The sequence below is a fragment of the Canis aureus genome, chromosome 8, assembly GCF_053574225.1.
Source record: "Canis aureus isolate CA01 chromosome 8, VMU_Caureus_v.1.0, whole genome shotgun sequence".
NCBI classification, from domain to species: Eukaryota; Metazoa; Chordata; class Mammalia; order Carnivora; family Canidae; genus Canis; species Canis aureus.
In genome coordinates this window covers 47,833,625-47,857,032 of record NC_135618.1, presented here as the reverse complement: position 1 = coordinate 47,857,032, position 23,408 = coordinate 47,833,625, and the positions used below count along the sequence as shown (strand labels likewise).

General features: G+C 44.5%; 1 protein-coding gene and 1 long non-coding RNA gene across 6 annotated transcripts in view; both read right to left on the bottom strand.

Moving 5' to 3' along the window:
- LOC144319017 (uncharacterized) overlaps positions 1 to 19,247 on the bottom strand; it is a 66,079-nt gene extending 46,832 nt beyond the window's left edge. For 2 of the 4 annotated variants that reach the window (XR_013384936.1, XR_013384938.1), the window contains exons 1-3: positions 18,898 to 19,247; positions 18,321 to 18,365; positions 13,234 to 13,355 (exon numbers count right to left, since the gene is read on the bottom strand). This is a non-coding gene — a long non-coding RNA (uncharacterized LOC144319017). Of the gene's footprint in view, positions 1 to 725; positions 1,591 to 13,233; positions 13,356 to 18,320; positions 18,366 to 18,897 lie in introns of those variants that run through there. The other 2 variants (XR_013384939.1, XR_013384937.1) reach the window with 2 other exon arrangements.
- SHISA9 (shisa family member 9) overlaps positions 1 to 23,408 on the bottom strand; it is a 281,808-nt gene that overhangs the window by 156,879 nt on the left and 101,521 nt on the right. The window lies entirely within an intron of this gene.

Below are 23,408 nucleotides of genomic sequence, written 5' to 3'. Positions count from 1 at the left end.
GTGGGTCCCGGGTATGCACATATGCTGCTCACACCAGAAAGAACAAGGAGGATGGAGAGGAGGGCCAAGAGGAGGGGGAGAAGAAAGAAGCCAGGGAGACAAAGCAGGAGAGGAAAGAGGAGAGGAAGAAGAAAAGAAAAAATCAGAAAGTAGATAAGAAGATGAGTGGCAAGAATTAATGGCACAGAGAGGGAACATGTATTTCAAACCCCAAACCAGCCGTAGTTGACGTGTATTCAATTCATACTCTGTGCTAAGTGTTTGGAAGCTTCATCTCATGAGATCATTATTAACCCCATTTTCAGATGGCAAAACCAAGACCCAAAGTTACACAGCTAAGGAGTGGTAAAACATTACTCCAGAACACACGAAGTTATACCACTTCTACACACAGGGATTTACTCATGGGAGAAATGTGGCAAAAACAATTGGGGGATTTTCCTGGTGGATCTTTCTTGATGAATCTTTAGGAGACAAGATGTCCCATGAAAAGAGGTTAAGTATGGAAGCAGAAAAACTTAACCCTAATCTATCACTAGTTTGTTAAGGGACTAAGGAAAGACAATTGACAAATACCTCCTCCAAGAGATTAACATTTCGTTATATACCATATATCTATATCTCTGTCCATATCTCTATCCCTATCACAAGCAGAACCATATCATTCATGCAGTTTTTTAGAGATTTATTTATTTGAGAGAGTGAGGGAGGGAGCAGGGGGAGGGGCAAAGGGAGAAAGAGAATCCTGAAGCAGACTTCATGCCCAGCACAGAGCTCAACTCAGGACTCGATCCCAGAACCCTAACACCTGAGCCAAAATCAAGAGTCGGATTCTTAACCAACTGAGCCACCCAGACACCCCTCACAATATACAATTTTGCAACCATGCTTTTTAAAAACTTACTAATACACTCTAGACATCTTTCCTCATCAATACTTCTTCTATAGCCTCATGATGTGAGGTCATAATCTTTCAATTCTGTAACATCCCTTTTGTTGGCTTTCGTTTGACACCTCCAGGCTGACTTCCTGAGGATAGATTCCTAGAAGTTGTATCTCCTTTTGAAGAGAAGATGCATAACCTCTCTCCTCAAATAGACATGTGTAGGAGACACATGAGAACAAACATTGAGGGGAAAATCATCAGGAGTGGGGTTCCAGGTGTGGAACCAACCCAAAAAGAGGGAGAGGCTGAACCCCATGCCATTAGCTCTCCAATCTGGGCATTGCACAAGCGGGGAATCATCTGGCAGCATGAACTGAGTTGGGGATGGCAGGGTGAAGCCAGGACACTTCAACCTCCCTGTCCTGGGAGGAGAAACAAAAGAAGAGGACTCAATAGCCTTCCAGAATTTTTCCTTTGTATAATTTTCCCCTCTTGACAGGGAAGATTTAAGGTATGGAGAAGAAATTGGTGTTCTCTAGAGCTTTTCTTGCTTTAGTTACAACACAAGCTAGTCCTCTATCTCCACTCCCTCACCGTTCTCAGCCATCCCATAGGGAAAAACAACAGAGAAGACACACTTTCCTCCCCAGAGTGTAATAAGCACAACCAACTTGGTCATTTCTCGATGAGTCCTCATTTCAAACCTGGAACAAAAGAAGCAAAGGAAGTGATTATCTACTGAGAGCTGACTGCACACCAAGTACAGGGCTGGGATCTTCATGAGCAATCATAAAATGAATCCTAAATCATCTGGTCAACCCACTTATTTTATAAGTGGCAACATTACGTTTGGAAACGACCCTCAACTCACCAAACTTGACATAATTGTTAAGGAGCAGAACCACCACCTCAGGGCCCAGGTATGCTAACTTCTAATCCAGAGCAGTCTGGAACCATTCTTCAGAGTTGTTTTCTTCCCCTAAGCCATGCAACACTTCCATGACTCTTTGAGACAATACCAAGCCCAAAACTCAAAACACACACAAGCCTGAACCCCATCCCACACACACGCACTCTAACCAAAAATGAGAATGGCTGCTCAAAGCTTTAGATTTGCCAATAATTCCTGGATTGTGCCTAAAGAGCCTAGAGAAAAAATTAGGTTTCTTTAAGGCTACTTTTCCTTTTAGAGATTCCAATACCTCACACACTGGACCAGAAACATTTGTGGAAAGGGCTTAATGAATTGAATGACATAATCAATAAATAAATAATAGGAGAAATGAAATATTAAATGACTGAATGTATTTAACTGAATAATTAATTCAAGACTGAAGAGTCTAATCAGTGGAACCCACACATATTTGACAATTGGGTCCCATGCCCTCTATCCACTGTGGAGTTCTCTGGAGATCCAAGGCTCACCTTACAATAGAGCTTCCTTTCTAAGCTCCTAGACCCATAGAGTGCTTTTTTTAAAATGCTGTAAGTCCATAAGCCATTTTCAGGGGCTCAAAAGACTTATTAGAAATTGGACCCTCAAGATATGCCAGGATTTGCTCTGGGTTCTGTAAATGCTTCCCTCCTTACCATGCTGATCGGTAGTCCTGATGATCCTACCTGATTTTGAGTTATGCAGAATGAAACATCAAAGAAATGACTTGTTTACTTCATCATCACACTTTGTGTGAGATATACCATTTATCAAAACAACAGAGCTGGTGTGGGAAAACAAGTAACAAATGAGTTATTCAGTATGCAAATGTTGGAGGCATAGTACCTCAAATCTGAGCCTTCCTGAAGTCATCTCCAGAAATCCCTGCTGTGGGGGGGTTGTTTCCTGGGGTGGTGTCCTTAGGAAAGGCTCAGAAATCTTGATGAGGAGCTCAGCTAACAACTAACTAAGCAGGAATGCTGTGCATTGAAAATGAATGAGCCTTGGCATCTACTGGACAGGATCTGAATCCCACTTTCAAAGAGTGTTAACCTATGTACATTTCTTGGCTTCCCTGAGTTTCCATGTGGCATTACAGGAAAGAGCATTAATAACTTCCACCATACAGGGAAGTGGTGATGATCCAATGCGACGATGCACTCTAAGCCCCCAACATAAGGTCTGGGACATGGTAATTGCTGTGTACGCTTTAGCGATTTTATTACTAAATATTATTAGCAGTATTAAGCCCATAGGGTCGTACGAAACTCAAATGAGATAAAAGATGTAGAGAATCTAGCACCAATTCTGGCACTCGGGAGGTACTTGATAGATGTTTATTTCTTGTCACTTTTTCCAGATGGCCCTATCGGGGATTTTCTGAATTTATTCTCTTTCTGAAGGGCAGAACCATTATGCAGTAAACATCCAGCCACCCTCCAGAAAGCCACTATCACAAAGCTAATTCCAACGCCCTGGGCAAGCAGACTGCAAACTTCTCTCTGCTGCCTAAGAAAGTTTGTTTAAAATAAAAACTGCAAATCTGCCACAATCGGGGGGCTGGATAGATGCCAGCATTGGAAGCCACAGCTGGAGGCCCCGGCCCTGTCCCCAAAGGCTCCAAGAAATGTTTCTGATTTTCCCCACGATGGATGAGACACCATGGGCTGATGGTCCGAATAATGGAGGGACAGACAGCCTGCGGGGCATCGGCAGGGAGTGAGCTGGCTCCCTTCTCCTGTGGTGGGCAGCAGGGGTGAAAAAGGATTTATTAAAGCTCTGAGAGAGTGCCAGAAAGCAACTCTTGAAAGCTGGGTCTCAGAGGCAGGGATGAAGAGTTAGGAGTGGGGCGGATCCTTTTAGCCTTCCTCAGTTTACCTTTCCTAGTAATCCAGATGCACTGGAGAGAAAACCACATGCCCACCATTGTCTTCGTTATGAACACCATTAGTCAGATTTCTTTTCTGGTGCCCAGCACAGGGCAGAGTGGTGTGGAGAGGGATGTCAGGGATGACAGGAACACAGAGCAGGGGCGGCTAATCTAAGCTAGAGTTTCCAGGAAGACCTTCCGGAAGAAATGGAGTTACAAATGAAGCAGAAAGGATGAAGGGAAAAGAAGGTGAAGTAGATAGAGGTAGCGTGTTTTAGGCAGAGGAAATAAAGCGATCAGACACTTAGAGGCTTGTGAACAAGAGATTAAAATGTCTAAGGAACCAGAAGTTGTTCATGATTGCTGGATTAGAAAGTGTGAGGGAAGAAGTCAGAGGTCAAAATGGGCTCAGGCCAGACTATACAAGGTATTGTAGGGTGTGGTAAGGAGTTCAACTTTCCTTTTTAGAGCAATGGGGAGCCACGGAGGGCTTTAGGCAGGAGGAAGCTCCATTAAATTCCCTTTTATGAATAGTTCTGGGCTGTTTTACAGTGAATACTGGTTCTCTCAATAACTTACTGTGTGATTTTGGGTTATTCACACCTTCTCTGAGCTCTATTTTCTGGAAGACGAGAACAGAGGACCGATATACAAATCATGGCAAGAATGCATCCTGGCTCCCCCCATGGCAGGCCCTGGAAATCTTGTGTGTTATGTAGCCTCCAAACCACCTAGGAACTCTGCTCTTTGGGAGTCTGGATCCCATAACCAGAATGCCTCTCACATTTAGAAGTGTTTCCAAAAATCCTCTGTCAGCCTAAAGAGGTCTTGGGTTCAGGAAAAAGCAGCCTCCCTCTGTAAGGTCCCTTCTGGCTCAGATATGCTGTGATTCCACATTTGTCTTGCACACAACAAGGATGGGTATGATACACAGCCTCAGAGGAAAACTTGCCTCTCCCCAGGACAGAGGCTGAGTGGTGGTGGCAGGGGTGGGCGGGGGGCGGGGGTGTTAGATAAGATACTTGTCTTGCATCAGCATAACCTCCAGACCACAGCTTCTTGGTGACATCTGATGAATATGCCTTTGCATTTGGAGAAAATTAATGGGCTTTGATGGTTATTTGGAGCCTGCCTTCTCGATTCCACTGTGAGAGAGTTACGGACTTAAACAAACATTGACATATAATAAATCTGTGCTCTGCACACTCGTCAAAAGGTCTGAGTTAATAGGCCTGACCATCTTGAAATTTGGATTGAATTCATAACAGTGACGTGGCCCAGCTTATCAGGAAGGACAAGCCGCAGCTGGAGAAATGACAAAAACTTTCCTTTTCAGGCCCCACGTGGCTTCTTCCATAGGGGCGGCCACACAGAATCTCTCTAGCCACTCTATCCCATTATCTGGCTTTATTTTCTTCCCAGGGCTTATCTGGGTCTGAAATTACCTGGTTTATGTCTTTGCTTACTGATTGATCATCTGTACCCTGAAGCTCTGCAGGAGATTTACAGGTCACCCTGTAACCCCAGCCTTTCCCAAGAAGCCAGGCACATAGTAGATGCTCAATGAATATTTCTTGAGTGAACCAACAGACTTCATTATTTATGTTGTAACCATGGACTCTCTATGCTATTTAAACAAGGACAGCAGAGTGTCATGGTTAGTGGTGTGGGCTCTAGAGGCAGAATGCCAGCACTGAAATCCTTGCTCTGTCATTAATTGTGTGACCCTGGGCAAGCTACTTATCTGTCCACACCTGCAAAATGGTTTAGCAGCACCCACCTCATGGTAAGCATTCAGCGTGATGATACATGTAAGATACTTAGAGTAATACTCTGTAAATACCCAAAGTTGCCAGGAGACAACTTAATGTTTTTACATTCATTTACAATTTTGACTTAAATATCTGTTTAAAACTTCCAATTACTCTAACAGTTATGGATTTGCTGACTCTCTAGAATAATCTTATAAGGTGGGTACTATTATTTTTTTAAGATTTATTTATTTGAGAGAGAGTGTGTGTGTAGGTAAGTATGAGTGGGGGAGGAACAGAGGGAGAAGGAGAGAGAATTTCAAGCAGACTCCCCACTGAGCATGGAGCCCCATGCAAACTTGATCTCATGACCCTGAGGTCATGACCTGAGCTGCAACTAAGAGTCAGATGCTTAACCGACTGAGCCACCCAGAGGTGGGTATTATTATCACCATCTTACAGATCAAGAAACTGAGGCACAAGGAAATGGCACAAGGTCACAAAGCTAGGAACTGCAGGGAAGGGATTCAAGCAGGTAGCAGGGTTTCAGAATCCATGTGCTTCTCTGCCACACTGGGTGCTGCCTCATGAAAAAAAAATGACTTTTTGAGTGGAGACTATAAGCATCAACATAAATGTTAACTTTATCTGACTTTTTATAATGGAAAAAATTTAATTTTCATTGTTGACGTACAGTTGACATACAACCTTATGTTTCAGGTGTACAATATAGTGACTCAACAACACAATACATTACGACGCAACACTCACCATAAGTGTCACCATTATCTGTTACCAGCAACATTAGTGCAGTATTAGTGACTAATATTCCCCATGCTGCATATTTCATCTCGGGGACTTATTTATTTCACAACTGCAAGTTTGTACCTCTTAATCTCCTTCATCTATTTTGCCCATTCCCCCCACCACCTGGATAAAAATTCAGAAAAAGCAGAAAGAGTGCAATTAAGAAAGGGATTCTATGTTTGTGGAGCCTATTGGGGCAGTAATTTCAGCTTGTGGAAGGCGAAGGAGATTAAACTCTCTGTTGCAGGAAGACAGATGTCAAGCTGGGGTCCTTACAGAAACTAAGTACCTCAGGATAAGGAGTGGCTAGCTGCTTACCACATCCATTTCTCCTTCTTCCTAGGTGCCCAGCTAGACATTTATCAGGCCCTCCTGCAGTTGGATGCGGCCATGTGACTGAGTTCTGGCCAACAGACTATGGATGGACGAATGTTCCTACCTCCAGGCTGAGCCCATTACAGTCTCTCATGGGATCCTTCACTCCTGTGCCCATACCATTCCCCACTGTTTACTGGCTAGAAATTAATGCCCAGACCCACCTTGAAAGCCATAGGTTAAAGCTAGACCTTCCTCCATCACCCTGGGCCCCTGAGTGACAACATGGAGAAGGGAGTTCCAGCCCCACCTCCAGCACCTATCTGTATCCAGGAACATATAATCAGATCTTATGTGAATACAAAGTCAATGTGATGTATTAAGCCCCTGAGATTCTGGGGTTTATGTGTTCTGGAAGCTAGTGTTACTTTGACCAATATACTTCTTGGGTTGGTCCATTCCACAAATATTCTTTGAACATCAGCTATGTGCCAGGGATGCTTCTAGGCATTAGTGATACGGTGGTAGACAAGGAAAAGAGCCCTGATGTTAGGCAACCTTGGTGAGAGAAGACAGACTGTAAATAAGTAAGCAAATAACACCATTTCAGATCGTGGTGAGAGCTATGCCAGATATAAAACAAAATGCCTTGAATAGACAGTAGAGGGCGGGACACTTACCCTGAATAAGGCAGTCACTTCCCTCCACCTTTCTTCTGAAACAAACCTGTTTCAGTATCCATGAGCATTCTACATGCTAGAGGACCAGAGAACTGTCGAGAAGGGGCCACTCTTGATCCCCTTCATCGAAAACTTGGGACATCCAACCCAACAGAAGCCAAATGATTTTGGCTCAGGAAGACTGATGAGAACAATTGAGGCATTTGTTCAGAGCCTGATCACATGCTTACAGAAAGTGTCTGTTTGGTGAGTTTGGCTCAGCTATATTTTCCACTCGAAATTGCTATTGTATTTCTCACTAATTACAGTCAAAGCAAATCTGCCACTTCATTAATCCTATAGACCAGTCCCCAAAGGAACAAATTCTGCCAATGAGCCAAAAGCAATCACATGCATGGTGCTGAAACTTTGTGAGCAGCAAGAAAGAAGCCTCTTCTAGACGCTAGTAAACATGAACACCCAGTTATAGGGTGAGGTGGGCACTGGTCCAAGATTTCCAGTCCTCCTTATGCCTTGTGTTCAAACTGTATTCTGCAGACCTTCTACCCAGCAGATCGTGGAAAAGATAAGGAGTCATACCGGTTATTAAAATACAGAAACATGTCCACATTTGTTGGTAATAGCCACTGCCCTGAGAACCCTAAATATCCACTGGATTACCCAAATGCTACACTCCTCCTTCAAAGTCCCCTGAACCCTTGTCCCAATCCAGAAACAAAAAGGTCAAGCCAGGCAGGTGGTTAAAGGTTGAGGGGCATGGACAAGATCTTGTTGGCTAGATGGTGCTTATGTCATAATATGTGTTAAATATTCTTGATATGACCCCTGGACCTACATCAGAATTCCCAGGGAGCTCGTAGTTAAAATCACAGATTCTGAAGTCCTATCACATACTGAATTAGAATCTGTGGAGTTGAAGCCCAGGAATTGGTATTTTATCAAGCTTCCTCAACAAGCCTCAATTACTCTAAAATTTGAGAACTGCTAACCTAGACACTGCTTCGACATTTTGCTAACATGAGAAGAAACTGGTTTGTGCAGTTGTTTGATCTGATCTGCACTTTTAAAACTTGATCAGAGCCATAGAACCCTTCCTTTAAATAACTTGTTCATCGGGATTTCAGAACACAAAATAATCAGAATACAGCAACACGTAGTGTCGTATTTTGCAAGCCCAAGCCTCAGGATGGCTGCTGAGGGTAGATGGTGTACCACAGAAATTGTATCTGGGGTTACCTGACCTTGACAAGGAACAGAGCGCAGCCTAAAAGAGGAGGGCAGGACATTAGATGTGGGGGCGGGGCCAGGCAGGTTGCAAAGCTTGATGACAGTAGAACAGGGAGTCAGGGACTGGCCAAGCCCAAGGGGGAAGCCAAAGGCAGGCATCCTAAATCTGGATCAGCCATGGGCTGATAATGATATTAGAGCCCAAGGCACAAAGAGGGATCGGGTGTCGGACAGAGAGAGGCAAACAGGAGATCAAGTTGGCCAAAAAGGCAGGCTCCATTTGGCCAGGGAGGAAATGGTAAAGAAAGGGGGTGCTTTTGAGAGAGCAGCACTGCTCCTGTGGACAGCGTTGCTGTTCCAATGGAGTACCATCATCGAAACATCACACCCAGCTATGAGCTGTTGAGAGGAAAAGATGTACGTATCAATGCTGTACCAATGCTCTATCCTGGGTACTTGCATAGAACGTGCCCTCAACAACACAGTATCTGTTGACTGGATGGATGGATGATGGATGATGGATGGATGGATGGATGGATGGATAAACAGATGGATGAAGGGCTTATGTCTGCTACAAGACCCCTGTTACTCACTTACTTGGAAGCAAAGGTATATATTTCTAGGTTGGAGGGTCCCTGTAAGTGAGATTCAGGATTCCACACTTACTCCCCACGACAAGTGGTAGAAAAATCAGGCTGGCTCTAGAAAAGGTACTTGTGAAGTTCAGTGGGGCAGCTTAAGACAAGCAATGTTTGCTACTGACTCTCGAAATCATATGTTTAGTATTCACTTGTGCCAAAAAGCTACCTCTAAGAGTCCTCAGACCTTAGCATGATACAAAGAAGTAAAAGAAGCTTTTCTTTACTGAGCGACTCTTCCCTATTTTTAATTCAAAAATCCTATGGGGATGTTTTATGCATCAGACACTGTGTAAGGCACTGATGATAGAGCAGGGAAAAAAATAGGCCAGATCCCTCTCTCTTGAAGTTTATATTCTAATGAGGGAGTCAGGCCATAAACATGAAAACATGCAAATGAATGAGATCATTTGGAATGTGATCAACGCTATAAAAAAAATTTAAACAGGCAGTTGCAAAAGAAAGAAACTGGCAGGGCAGGAAGTTTTTTAGAAAGGGAGACCATTTGTAGAAGTGGCATTTGAGCTGAAATATGAATGACAAGGAGATGGTCATGCAAACAAACAGTAGAGAGAATAGCACCTCAGGCCATGGGAACAAGCGTAAAAGCACCCGGGTGGGAAGAAGAGTCATGCGTTTGAGGAACGAGAAGAGGCCAGTGTGTTTGTAACTGAGTAGTAAAGGCACAGGGAGGTGTCGATGAGCAAGACAGGGAGGCAGAGACCAGATGACGCATGCCTTGCAGGGCATAATGAGGAATTTGCAGGTGGATGGTCTGATTTGTGTTTTGAAGGACAACTCTGACGGCCCTGTGGAGAACAGGCTGTGAAGGGAGCAAGGGTGGAATCGGGAAACCAAGTAGGAGGCTATGGCAGGTTACCAGCAGGGAGATGATGGTGGCCTGGACCAGACAGTGCCAAGAAGCGAAGAGATGCAGGACATATCATGCAGATGGAGTGGACAAGACCCGGGAAGGAGGGGGGAGATTCAAGGAGACCAACCACTGAGGGGGAAGCTGAGAAATGGCTTCAGATTCCCACTTTGTCAGATAAGAAAACTGAGGTCCAGGTCACATAGCTGGACATCGTCAGGGCCAAATTATGAAATCAGGTCTGTGTGGTCCCAGAGCCCGCCATGTTCTTGCCTGTCAGCCCTCTTTCTATGGAGCTTTTGTGCTTACGGTCACTGCCAAAGAACAGGTGTGTGGGATTAGCGCATATTCCCTCTACACCAACTGCTCCTCATTTGGGGACGAGAAATGAACCTCACACTAGTTAATGCCACACTGCTTATTGATTTAGGCAAATGCTTGGCAGCTCCAATTCATCTTCCAAAGGGTAATGTAATAAGGGCCTGCATTATACTGTAGCTTTTTCTGGGCTCTAAAAACGCTACCCTCCTTAGTCTGGCAACCTCCTCTATGAGTTATGGAAATAAACAAACTCATGGCATGGACACATTAGTCAGGAATGTCTTTTCCATATAAAGAAGCCAGAGTCAGGAGCATGAAAAGAGCAGGAGGTGAAGGTTCCTGAATAGATGGATGACCTTGTCAAGTCACTTAACCTCTCTGAGCATCAAGTTTCCCTTCTGAAAAATGGGGTAATAACCCTGTGCTGTCAATCTCAGAAAGCTCAAGTAGAAATATGTAAGACATTGTATGTCAAAGTCATTTGTAAACTGAAACAGGTAAATGACAATTAATATTATCAACTTTTTTACTCCAAAATGAGGGAACAAGTTAGAGCCATTGAGTGAGTCGATAAAAATTTACTGAACCTCTATTATATGCAGATGCTAGTAATTCAGTGTGGGTAACACAGATATGACATGTGGTCTCCACCTCTCTGGAGCTTATAATCTAGCCAGGATGAGAAAACTCACAATGATCACATCAGCAAATATATGATTTCACATTGTTTGTATATGTGTTTAAAGAAACATGCAGGATGATTCTAAGGCTCAGAGAAAGAGTTAGTCATGAGACGGGAAACTATGGGAAAGGATGAGGGAATTCCAGCTAGTAGGAATAGAACATACAAAGGCCCTGAGGCAGAAAGAGTATGGTACACACTGGGGAACCCTACTTCCCCTGCCCTCCCTCCCCAAAACAACACAGTAGCTGGAACAATGTCAACAAGAGTGGGGCCCTAAAACGATTATCCTAGGTGTTCCAAAGGAAATGGGGAAAAGGAAGAGAAATGGAGCAAAGGGCAAACCATAGAATGATTAAACAGATCCACATATTACCAAGTACAAGTTTTAATAAGGGATTGGAAAGGGATACCATGGGAGCACAAAGAAGGGATCTCTAATTCAGCTGGAAGGTAATGGAGGAGAGAGATGAGGAAGACCCTGGGAGAAGCTGACAACAGTTCCTGCTTGGGGGATATTTAGGAGTTAGAGAGATAGTTGAGGAAGGAAAAGGGATCCCAGTAGAAGGAACCATGCGGGCAAAATACCGCACAGCGTGATGCATTCAGGGGCCTGCAAACAGTTCAGTAGGGGGAGGAACAAGGGTGCATAGGGATAAGGAAGGATACTGGTGAAGTATTCAGGGCCCTGATTTTGAATGACACCTGATGTTTGTGAAAGGCTTTGAATGAGGAGGTTCCATTTGGGAGAATGTTTCATACATTTGATAGAAGGGAGTGAAAAAGATCTGATACACATGTACAGAGCTCTAGGATTAAGCTGAGGAAAGGCTGGAAGTGGGAAGACTCAGAAGGCTACTTCTGAAGTTCAGGCAAGAGATGGATGTGGAACACAGGGATGACAGTGTGAACTGGAGGAGATGCTTACATGCCAGGATCCCAGGTTTGAGCTCCCAGCTTGGGCCTTTGCCCAATCTCCAATGATGAGGGTTCATCTCTGCCCCATGCTCTCATCCAGCAGCCTTCCCAGAACCTCAGCCTTTGAGACTCTCTTAGCTACGGCTTGCCTCCTCCCTTGCTGCTGCCCACCCCCCAATCTTGGTCAGATGCTCTACAAAACCAACTCTGCCGATGCATGTTATGTAACACTGTTGTTTCTATCTTATGAGAACTCAGGGAGAAAAAAACGTCTGCCTGACAAGTAATTTCGTATGTAAAAAACAATCTGCCAGAGGCTAGGGGAAATGTACCTGTGGTTCCTCCACAAGCTGGCAGGTACACCTGCTTGCCTGATGACTACCCTGCCTTCAGACACCCTGGAAGCAGCGCTTGATTATACGAGAAGCAAGAATGCTCTTTCCCCTTTCAGGAAGCATCTTAAAGTTTAACCTGTGTGTGTGTGTGTGTGTGTGTGTGTGTGTGTGTGTGTATGATCATTCCTCACTTTCCTTTCCCCTATAAAACTGCACTAAGGAAAATGCTTCACTTCTCAACTGCAAAGTGAGGATAATACTAGTGGCTGTTGAGAATAAAATGAAATAATGCATATAAATAGGGTCTTACATGATACTTGGCACGTAGTAGGCATTCATTAAAGGGTATTTTGAACTGCCTTTTAGTAAGTGCTTAACTCTCTTGCCAGGCTCTGTGCTAACAGCTTTACCTGCATTAGATCTTTGAAAGCTGAAGTGCTGTCCGTGGTTCTGAATTATCTTGGGCAGCATCGGGGGAGGGGGTGCTTTTTCTCCCCTAATTTCCAGAAGCTGGTTTTATGCCATACCATTCACCATCTCCTAAGAATTCCTAACCATCTGACTTTCAAAAAGACATAAAGACATAATTTTAGATCTTTCTGAAAGTCAACACTATTGGGTATAATTTATGTACAATTGAATGCACTTATTTTAATTGTACATTTTGATGGCTTTTGACAAATTTAGATGCTGGTTTAACTAACCATCACCACTATGAAGATATAGAACATCTCCATCACCCTCAAAAGCCCCCTTGGGCCCCATATGAATAAATCCCATGCCCTCAGCCACAGAAAACACACTGACTTGCCTTGAGTCATATAGATTGATTTGTCAGTTCTAGACTTTATGTTATTGGAATTACATAGTATGTATTCACTTATATCCACCTTCTTCCCCTCCACACGATTTTTTTTGGAATTCATCCATATGAATGCATATATCAGTAGTTAACTAATTTTCATTGTTAACTAACATCTCACAATTGGTTTACTTACCTATTCACCTATAGATGGATTTGGGGGTTGCTTCCAGTTTAGAACTATCATGAATATGGCTGCTATGAACATCACTGTAAAGTCTTTGCATAGATGTGTTTACATGTATCTTGAGTAAATACCTAGAAGTGCAATTGATGAGTCATATGTCAGTGCAGATTTAACTTTACAAAAGAACTACCAAATTCTTTTCTGTCGTAGCCTTTTACCCCTGCCATGTATGAGAATTCTAGTGGCCTCCACGTTTTTGTCATCACTTGTGATATTGTCACTCTATTTAATGTAGCCATTCTAATGGGTGATAGATTATTACAGTTTTAATTTGCATTTCCCTGGTGACTAATGATGTTGAGCACCTTTTCATGAGCTGACCAACCATTTGTATATCTTCTTTGGTGAACTGTCTGTTCAAATTTTTGCTCCTTTAAGTATGGTTTTAACGCCAACAACAAATCCAAGATCTTTATGGTAGAAGCTATTAAAACAGAGTTACAGGAAGACATAATCAACCTCAGGATGACACAATGCGTGAGAATGTCCCCCCCCCCCGCCTTCATTCTGAATTATGGAGCTCTTTGGACTAATAGCTAGGGAATTATCTGTCTTGTTATTTCAAACTAACCCATTACTAGCTCATTGGCCCTAAGTAAGTCACTTATTTCTTTAATTCCCATCTCAGTTGTCTACAAAGTGTAACCTACCTAAATGCAGTGGAAAGACAAAAGCCAGTGTACATAAAGTGTCTGTTGCATAATACATACTCATATACGGAGCTCTTAATTCTCTCCCAAATATATCAATGATGTGTTAGCACAATAATGCTACTTTAAAAGTCACCGCTGCACCCAAAATACTGAGATTAAAAAAAAAAAAGCATTTGTTGAGCTCCCAAGTCTATGATCAGTGGCTGAGGCTAGGATCATCCAGTAGATCTTCTGGTCTCAGCTCAGCTCATGGACACATCAGGACCTGGTGACTGTTGGCTAATCTGTGAAAACCTCAGATGGGGTTATTGGGGGGTGTCAGCTATACTTCAGGTGTCTGTTATCCTCCGATAGGCCTGTTTGGGCATGTTTTCTGGGCAATGGTAGAGAAGCAAGAAGCATAAGTAGAAACACATGGGGTCTCCTCAGCTCTAAGCTCAGAACCGGTATATAGTTGCTTCTATCAATATACTATCAGTCAAAGCAAATCACAGGCCAGGCCAAATTCAAGAGGCTGCGGAGATAATCATACTTCTTTGTGAGGGCAACTGCAAAGTCATACGGAGAAGAGTGTGTATACTGGGAGGGCTGTAGAATTGGGTCTGTCATGACAATCTGCAACGCAAAACAATCTCCAAGTGGACCAAAATGATAAACTTAAATTACTTTCCTGCTCTCATATCTCACTAATTCCGGACGGAGGCTGAATATCTATGATCCAATTTCCCTCATCCCAGAAAAAAGAATGTCCCAACGACCTGACTTCTATAAGATATGAGTCAGCGCTGCTGTTCATTAGCAAGTCTAGCAGGGCCAGGAGGTGAAAGAGAAGCTGAGAAATCGGGTCATTCGTGTAAAGACGTGTTGGTGGTGCTCACTGCCTCTACCCCCACCAACTCCTCTGTGGTCCCCTCTATCCTGTTAAATGGACTAGAGATCCCTAGGAATCAAGCAAACTACTCCTTTGCTTGTGGGATGCGATGGTTTCTGGCCTCAGACAAAGGTATCCTAATGAGAATCCTCCACTTTATCAAAAATGGGCTAAGCCATCTTGGGCTTGAATCCTGAAAGCAGTAAAGGCAGGAGCAAGTGGAAAAGACCTGCCTTGCCATGAACTGGCCAACTCACACTGGCCATTCCTGTTGGTCTCACCATCTACAGACATAACAGTGGGCTCCTGGCATCTGTTTGTACGATAGAACAGCAACACCCCTACGCCTGAGTCAGGTCATTTGAATGCAAGTGGGCCCCTGATCCAAGCTGGGACAGAATCCTTCCTTTAGAATTTTGAATTGGATAGTCACTCCCTTCTGGTGGCTGGCTCTGTAAGAGTTTGGCAAGCGTGAGGTTGGCAGATTCTGTCCATGATAAAAATCATGTGAATCAGAAAAGCAAAGAAAGGAAGGTTTCAGGAAAGAAAAGAATGAAGCATTGAGTAGGAAAGAAAATGGAAATGGCTTCTAAATGCCTGGTTTGGTAACTTCTTACAATGGCATTGTGTTGTGTTTGCCTGTCCAATAGTCATTCTTCCTTATACAGGAAACTAATACTTGGAATTTTCTTTGGAGATACATTGTTTCCCCAGCCTTAGTGCCTATCATTTGCAGAAAAGCCGACTGCACCCTAATTTCAGGGCAGGGTGGGTCCCCCAAGCTGGGCCAAATAAGAGCATCATACTCTTCTGCCCACAATTATCATTTCAAGAGTGGAAATAGGACCCAATTAGAGCCAGCAAATCTCAGGATTTAGGCAGATGAAACTAGAAGGAAGAGTAGTCTCTCTTTCCCACTAGACTTGAAGCTGTATGGATGTGAGCCAGGAATTGCTGGCCACCATCTTGCCACCACTAGGATAAAGCCTGCCTGGAAACAGAGCCAACAGAGCAGAAGGCACAGCTGAGGGATAGAAAGAAGTCCCAGTGACATGGCATGGCTTGAGTTCCCTGATCCAGCTGTGACTGAAGCAAATCTGCAGACTTTTGAGGCACAAGCCAATATGCTTCTTTTTGTCTTAGCAAGTGTGAGTTGGGTTCTATTTTTACAACCAAAGTTCATAACTACAACTTCCCTGAAGCCAAGTTCCATTCCTGTCCATCCCTGTAGAATTCTAGTAAGTCCCTCTTTTCTACCTATAAATGTTGAGTAGTTTCTTTTACTAACAATCAAGATTCACAATACATGTCTTTCTACTTTCTAGCACCTGAGGATAAAAAGTGAGGAGGACACTGTGACATTCACTCTGTGCTATGCACTACCCCAGGCACTTCACTGTATATAGTTCTGCTCTAGCACAACACATGCATCCCTGAAAGTCACTGCGCCATGCAAAATCATGCAACAAAAATCACAGAGCTTATGGGGAAGTGAGGTTGGGGTTAAACACTCAGAAATTTCACCAGTGACACATTTAGAAAAAACAAAACAAAACAAAACAGGAACCTAAATGGTAGCACCATTTATACATAGTGGTTTTAAAATACATGCATCTGACAATAAATATGCCAATTTACCTTGGGAAAGACCTGAAATTGGCTTGTGGAGGTGTGTGCTGGAAGGGCTGCAGTATGACACTTGGCTATCCAAAATCAAATGGAAAGTTTTAACACCAAGTGTGGATGCATAGGGCTCCCAGTTCATCTGAGGGGTGTGCATGGGTGCATTTTGCACCATTCTACGTGGCTCAGTTTGGTTGAGTCTGGCAGTTGTCTTCACTCGCCTATTGTTTCTCACTGATAAAACTGCACGTAAGCAAATGTGAAACCCGCACAATATTCGAACTGTTCTCCTAATAGATTAACCGCACTGGAACAGATTCTTGTTGGGGGAGGGGGGGAGGGGAGGATGAGTGTTGTAACAGAACTAGCTCATGGGAGCCTAAATCTTAATTTGTGACATAAATATGATTTCTCCCATTTTAAAAGTGAAGACACTGAGGTTCAGAGAACCAGCGAGGTGGCTAAACTACAATCCAAACCCATATTTATCAGTCTGTAGCACTCACATGCTTTTCCTACTGGCATGCTTCACCTAAACACCACTATTTCCTTTGATACATGTCTAAGCTGCCCGACCCTTGGCTGTCAGGTCTCAGGAATTACACAAGTCTCTGCACTGAAATTTTAAAAACTCGGCACAGTATGTAGTGACTGCATGATAAGGCTCAGTCTGTCTCGGTTATTCCATCTGTAAAATGGGTCAGGGTCCATTTGCTACCAACTCACATCACAGAAAAGGTCCAGTGGCTGAATACACCCTTGACAAGACAATAGCACTCATACAGCTCACAATACACCCTGGGGCCTCTTCATCCAAAGCACTCCATTTGACAGAGGAAGAAACTGAGGGCCAGAGAGAGCCAGGGACTCACCGAGGTCACTCAGGGAGACAGCTGGCAAGAGAAGGATTAAAATCTGAGACTGCAGGGACACCTGGGTGGCTCAGCAGTTGAGCGTCTGCCTTTGGCCCACGGGGAATCGAGTCCTGCATCAGGTTTCCTTCATGGAGCCGGCTTCTCCCTCTGCCTCTATCTCTGCCTCTCTCTTTCTGTGTCTCTCATGAACAAATAAATACAATCTTTTTTTCAAAAAAAATCTGAGGCTGTGGACCCCAAGGAAAAGTCATTTCCAATATGCCTAGAATAAGACCTACTGTAACCAAGGCGCCCAGTGGCACTTGATTTAGCCATTGTTTTCTCAAACGAGGCCCTCTCTGTCAACATAACAGAGCTACAGGAGTGGCCTGGAGGTATGTGCTCAGCCTTCCAAACCTTGAGGTTCTGCAAAGTCACTTAGCTGCACACAAACCCACAGCTCATTATTCTGACACTGAGTAATAGCCAATGCAAGGTGCCAGGCTAATCAATCACTCAACCAATATTTACTGAGAACTCCCCTGTCAGTGACTCCCTCTCTTTTTGCCACACAAGGGCCTTTGGGGATTCACAGCTCCCACTGCATTTCTCTCTATAAATGTTTTTATCGGGTTTGCCTATCCAGCAAACTGCATTTATTAAGGAATAATTAATTCTTTTCTATGATATTTTATTCAGCAGGCCCTCAAAGAGCTGCTAGTCAACACCCCTGGCCTGCAGGGGGTAAGTACCCCACACTGTAACACCAGACCAATGAGTGATGCCAGCCAAGAGCAAAAAAACCAACAGGAGGGATCCCTGGGTGGCTCAGCAGTTTAGCACCACCTTCAGCCCAGGACCTGATCCTGGAGACCCAAGATGGAGTCCCATGTCGGGCTCCCGGCATGGAGTCTGCTTCTCCCTCCTGTGTCTCTGCCTCTCTCTCTCTCTCTCTCTCTCTATCATAAATAAATAGATTTTAAAAACAAAACAAAACAAGCAAGAAAAAAAAAAAAACAGGATGTTTCAACTCACTCAGAGGGTCTGGATCTCAGGTTGGGTTCCCATCAGATGCAGGCCCTTGAAAGAATGTTTGGATGCAAATTGTCTAGTTAGGGAGGAAAGCACTGACTGGGTGGTTAAAGAAAGGGGCGAAAGCTAATCCCCTGTGAAAGGGCGTCTTACTACCAGGAATCAGAGGCTCAGCCCTGTAGTGGGGGATGGGGAAGCGGAAGCGCTGCCAGATGCAGTCGAATGTGGCCCTGAGTCGTCCCACCCAGGAGAAGATGAGAAGGCTGGTACCCCTGGCCGGCGGAGGGCTCAGCACTTGTAGCCCACCGCGCATGCGCGAAGAGCACCCGGAGAAGGCGCTCGGGCAGGATGAGTGGCAGGTGCCTGTAGCAAGGATGCCATCCGTGTGTAGGGCGACGGGAGTGCCCGGGGCACCTGGCAGGGTCCCGAGACGTGCTACCCCCGATCGTAAACAGGAACTGTCAGTTCTTAAAAGAAATCTGAACGGGCAGAAGCAGTAATACTGGAGGACATTAAAGGCTGAACGGTGTGCCCGGAGTTCTGCCAACGCCCGATGTGAATGATCTCACTTAATACTCACTGCGGGGTCGCGGGGCGGGAGGGCTGGCCCTTCCGCTTGCCTCAGAGGTACAGGTAGAGAAGTCCTGTAAACCGCACGGGGTCACGGGGTCACGGGGAAGCCGCGCCAAGCCTCGAACCCACGTCAACGCCCCTGTCTTTCTACTACCTCACACCGGCGGCAGCCACGCCAGACACGAAGCAGAGGCAGATCTCTCTAATTCCGGAGGATGTTGGGGTCAGAAAGAGAGACAGGTACCCAGGAATGTCACAGCCGGGCCAGGTCCACGCAGCCCACGGGCTCCTCCTCCTTCTGCCACCACCTCCGCCTCCACTGGCCACTCCCGCACGCTCACGCGGTAGGTCTAAAGGCCTGACCCCACTTCCCGGATCTGGCACGTGATCCAGGCCTGACCAATCCGGGAATGCCATTACCATCCCCTGGACAGTGATTGGTTCAGCGGAAAGGGTCACATGACACAGCTAGCCCAATAACAATCCACGCTCTAATTTTAAATTATAAGAAGCTCTCTTCTCCTTGGGGTGGGGGCTTGGACCAGTAAGGACCATACCTGTTAGCACCTGGGGGAGAGGCAGTCTGACCATGAAGGCGCGTAGAGATGCACAGTGCCCAGAGACAGAGGCAGATTTTTAGAAAAAGAGACTCTATTGAGGTTTATGTATGTATATATTATTATATATTAGCTGTATATATATAATTATATGTAATATATTATTATATATAATTTATATTATATATTACTGTATATTATATATAATATATAATATATTTTATATATGACTTATATGATTATATATTATTATATACTATATATGATTTATAATATACAGGAACTGTCAGTTATATAGTTATTATATAATATATAATAATATATATTATTATATATTATATAATTTATAATGTTATATATTATTGTATATTACATATGACTTATATATCATATATAATTTGCATATAATAAAATGCACCCATGTTCAAAGCAGTACAATTCCACCAACCCCATCACGTGTACAGTAAGGTGACCATCATGACAATGAAGAAAGAGACCTCAGGAAGGTCTCTCCCACCTGTTTGAAGTCCGTTACTCCATCCCCACCCCGCCAGGCAAGCACTGATCCACTCTCCATGACTATAGTTTTACCCTCCGAGCATCCGAGCATAAATAGAATCGTACAGTATGCTTCTCTCACTGCACAGAATGTTTTTGAGACTCAACCATGTTTTTTTGCATGTATTAATATTCATTCCTTTTTATTGATGAGAATCATTCCATTGTGTGGATGTACCACAGTTGGTTTATTCACTCTCCTGTCGGACGTCTGGGTTGTTTCCAGTCTGGGGCTATTCTGAATAAAGCTTCTATGAATATTAGTGTAGATGCCTTTGTGTGGATGTAATTTTCAGTTCTCTTGGGTAAACACCAAGGAGTGGAATTTCTGAGTTGCATGCTCAGTGCTGAGGTTTAAGTTTCCTTTTATAAGAAACAAAAGGCAGAGTTTTAATAACCTCTTTTGATCTGCCAGCAATGATACACACCACATTTGCATTTGACAGAAGGTACCTGACAAAGAGGTCCTAGCTTTACAACTGCGGAGTTAAGCAGAGACCTGGCCATGCAGAGGGCAAGCATCTCAGGAAACTTCAGCCAACCCAGGGATTTGAAGAATCCGTTGTGCAGCAGGATTCGAGATGTTTTCTGCACAAGGGTGGTCAGTAATACCCTTAGTTCGATGTTAAGCAAGCCGAGGCTCAGAGAGCTGAAATAACTCACCTGTGGTCACACAGCCCAGTAGTGAGAAAGGTGAGATTGGAAGCCAGGTGTGTCTACTCCAACCTTCTCTTGCTATAACACTGTACAGCCTCTCTTAGAAAATTCTGCCTCAGTTGTTCCAATCCCAGCACCGGTGGGAGTAGGGACTCCAAACCCTCTAATATTTATCTGCAGGACCAGCTCTTCTGCAGTGCCAAGTGGGCAAGGGTGCCAAAAGGGGTGTTGCCTCTGAACCAGCCAAACTCTGCCTCCATACCCCTGCCTCAGGAGGCTCCAGGCCAGCTGGGCTGTCCAGCACCTGGGTTCCGGCTGCCAAAGGAAGCAGGTGAACGCCAGGCTGGGGGAGGCCCAGGATGAGCAATGACAGCTTCTCTGTTGCAAAATAGATGTTCTGGCGTTGGCCTCTCCCCGCAGCTGCTAGTAAGAGGCTGCAAATGCTCCCTTTATCCTAGAAAGAGCACAGGCTCTGGAAACAGCAGACCTGTGTTCAATTTCTGTATGTGCTTGAGCCACTTGTTTACTTTCTCTGAGCTTCTATTTCCATCTTTAAGATGGAGATAACCAATCCACCAAGTATCCGTGAGGATTAACGGATCTGAGAAATGGAGAGCTTTGGCCCAGTTCCTGGCGCATGGTGGATGCCCTATTACTGCTCCTTTCTCCGTCCTCAGCCTCTTTCCTTGAATTTTAGGAGGTAAATCATATTCCATAGTGTGTTTTTTTATCCTCTTCCATCTTTCTGTTTTATCCCATTCTGGGGTAGGTCAGATAACAACCCCTCCAAAAGACTGTCCAAGTCCTAATCCCCAGAACTGTGAATGTGACCTTATTTAGAAAAATGGTCTTTGCAGATGTAATCCAATTAAGGATCTCAAGATGAGATCATCCTGGATTATCCAGGTGGGCTCTAAATCCAGAGGAGTCCTTTTAAGGGAAAGGCAGAGGGAGATTTACAACACAAAAAGAAGAAGAGGTCATGTGAAGATGGAGGCAGAGGTTGGCCACAAGCCACAAGTCAAGGAACACCTGGAGCCACTAGAGGCTGGAAGACACAAAGAAGGATCCTTCTTTGAGACTTTGGAAACAGTGTGGCCCAACCAACACCTTGATTTCAGACTTTTGTCCTCCCAAACTGTAGGAAGATAAGCTTCTGGGGGCACTTGGTTAAGCATCTGCCTTCAGCTCAGGTCATGATCTCAGTGTCCTAGGATCAAGGCCCATGTCATGCTCCTTGCTCAGTGGAGAGCCTGCTTCTCCCTCTCCCTCAGCCCCCCACCCCCAACTCATTCTCTCTCTCTCTTTCTCTCTCAAATAAATAAATAAATAAATAAATAAATAAATAAAACCTTTAAAAGAAAAAGGAAAGAAGTTTCTGCTGTGTTAAAGTCATGCAGTGTGTAGTAATTTATTATGGCAGCCACAGACTCTTATAATGCACCTTCATGCTGTCCCCCCCCCCCCATTGCCACCTCTGCCCAGAAAGAAGAGAATGATCTGTTCTCCAACCCCTTCTCCCTTGTCCCAGCTCCCAGTCCTCCTGTGACCCATGGGCAGAGGAGTTGCTCATGCAAATGTTTAGAATTAGCTACACTGATGGAGCCACAATGTACCAGTGGACAAAATAACTGAGCTGTAAAGACTGGATAGCAAGCCCCCCTCCCATTTCATTTCCAGCCTCCAAATACGGAAAACTCTTTTTGCAAACATGCCCTCAGCAAACAAACCCTCAGAAGAACCTCTAGAACTGAATTTCACAACCTCTCAATACTATTTGGACTGGGAAATTCTTTGTGATGTATGTATGGAGCAAAGAGGGGCCTGGGTATTGTAGGATATTAAGCAGTATCCCTGGCTTTCACTCACTAACTGCCCGAAGCCACTGTTCTCCCCTACTGGCGATGACCAAGAACGTCTCCAGATGTTGCCAAAGACCCCTGGGGGAAGATGGGGAGAGGCAAAATAATCCATGGTTGAGTCACTCCTGCTCTAAAGGAGGGTCCAGCACACATGTCCCTTGTCACGGGGAAAGTAGGAACGCCCACCAACCTTGTCCATGAGGCTGAATGAACCAGTTCAGCTTGGCACACCCAACTCTTCCAGATTCAAGAGAACAAAGACTAGGATTCTAATTTAGGTTTCTGGGCTTGAGCTTCTTGCCCTACCACCAATCATCATAGAAGCCCATGACTGGGAAGATAACAGATGTTTGCTGTTAGTAATAAAACCAAGACTTTGTGTCCTTGTGTATAATTCCTTCAAAGAGGAGTATATATCAGATTCACTCTGAATGCTTGACACTTAAAGCTGCAAAGGTCTGGGAACCTATCCCTCCAAAATATAGGAGGCCTAATATAGTTCAGTACATGTGGACCATACAATGCAAAGTGGAAAGGCCGATAGAGACACAAAGGATGTGTAGGATGGTCTCAAAGAGTCTTGAGTGCAGGGCACCAGGGTGGTTCAGTTGGTTAAGCCTCTGACTCTTGATTTCAGCTCAGGTCATGATCTCGGGATCAGGAGATTGAGCCCCACATTGGGCTCTGGTCCTCGGTGTAGAACTTGTTTAAGATTCTCTCTCTCGGGCAGCCCGGGTAGCTCAGCAGTTTAGTGCTGCCTTTGGCTGGGGGCGTGATCCTGGGGTCCCGGGATCAGGTCCCACATCGGGCTCCCTGCAAGGAACCTGCTTCTCCCTATGTCTGTGTCTCTGCCTCTCTATCTCTGTGTCTCTCATGTATAAATA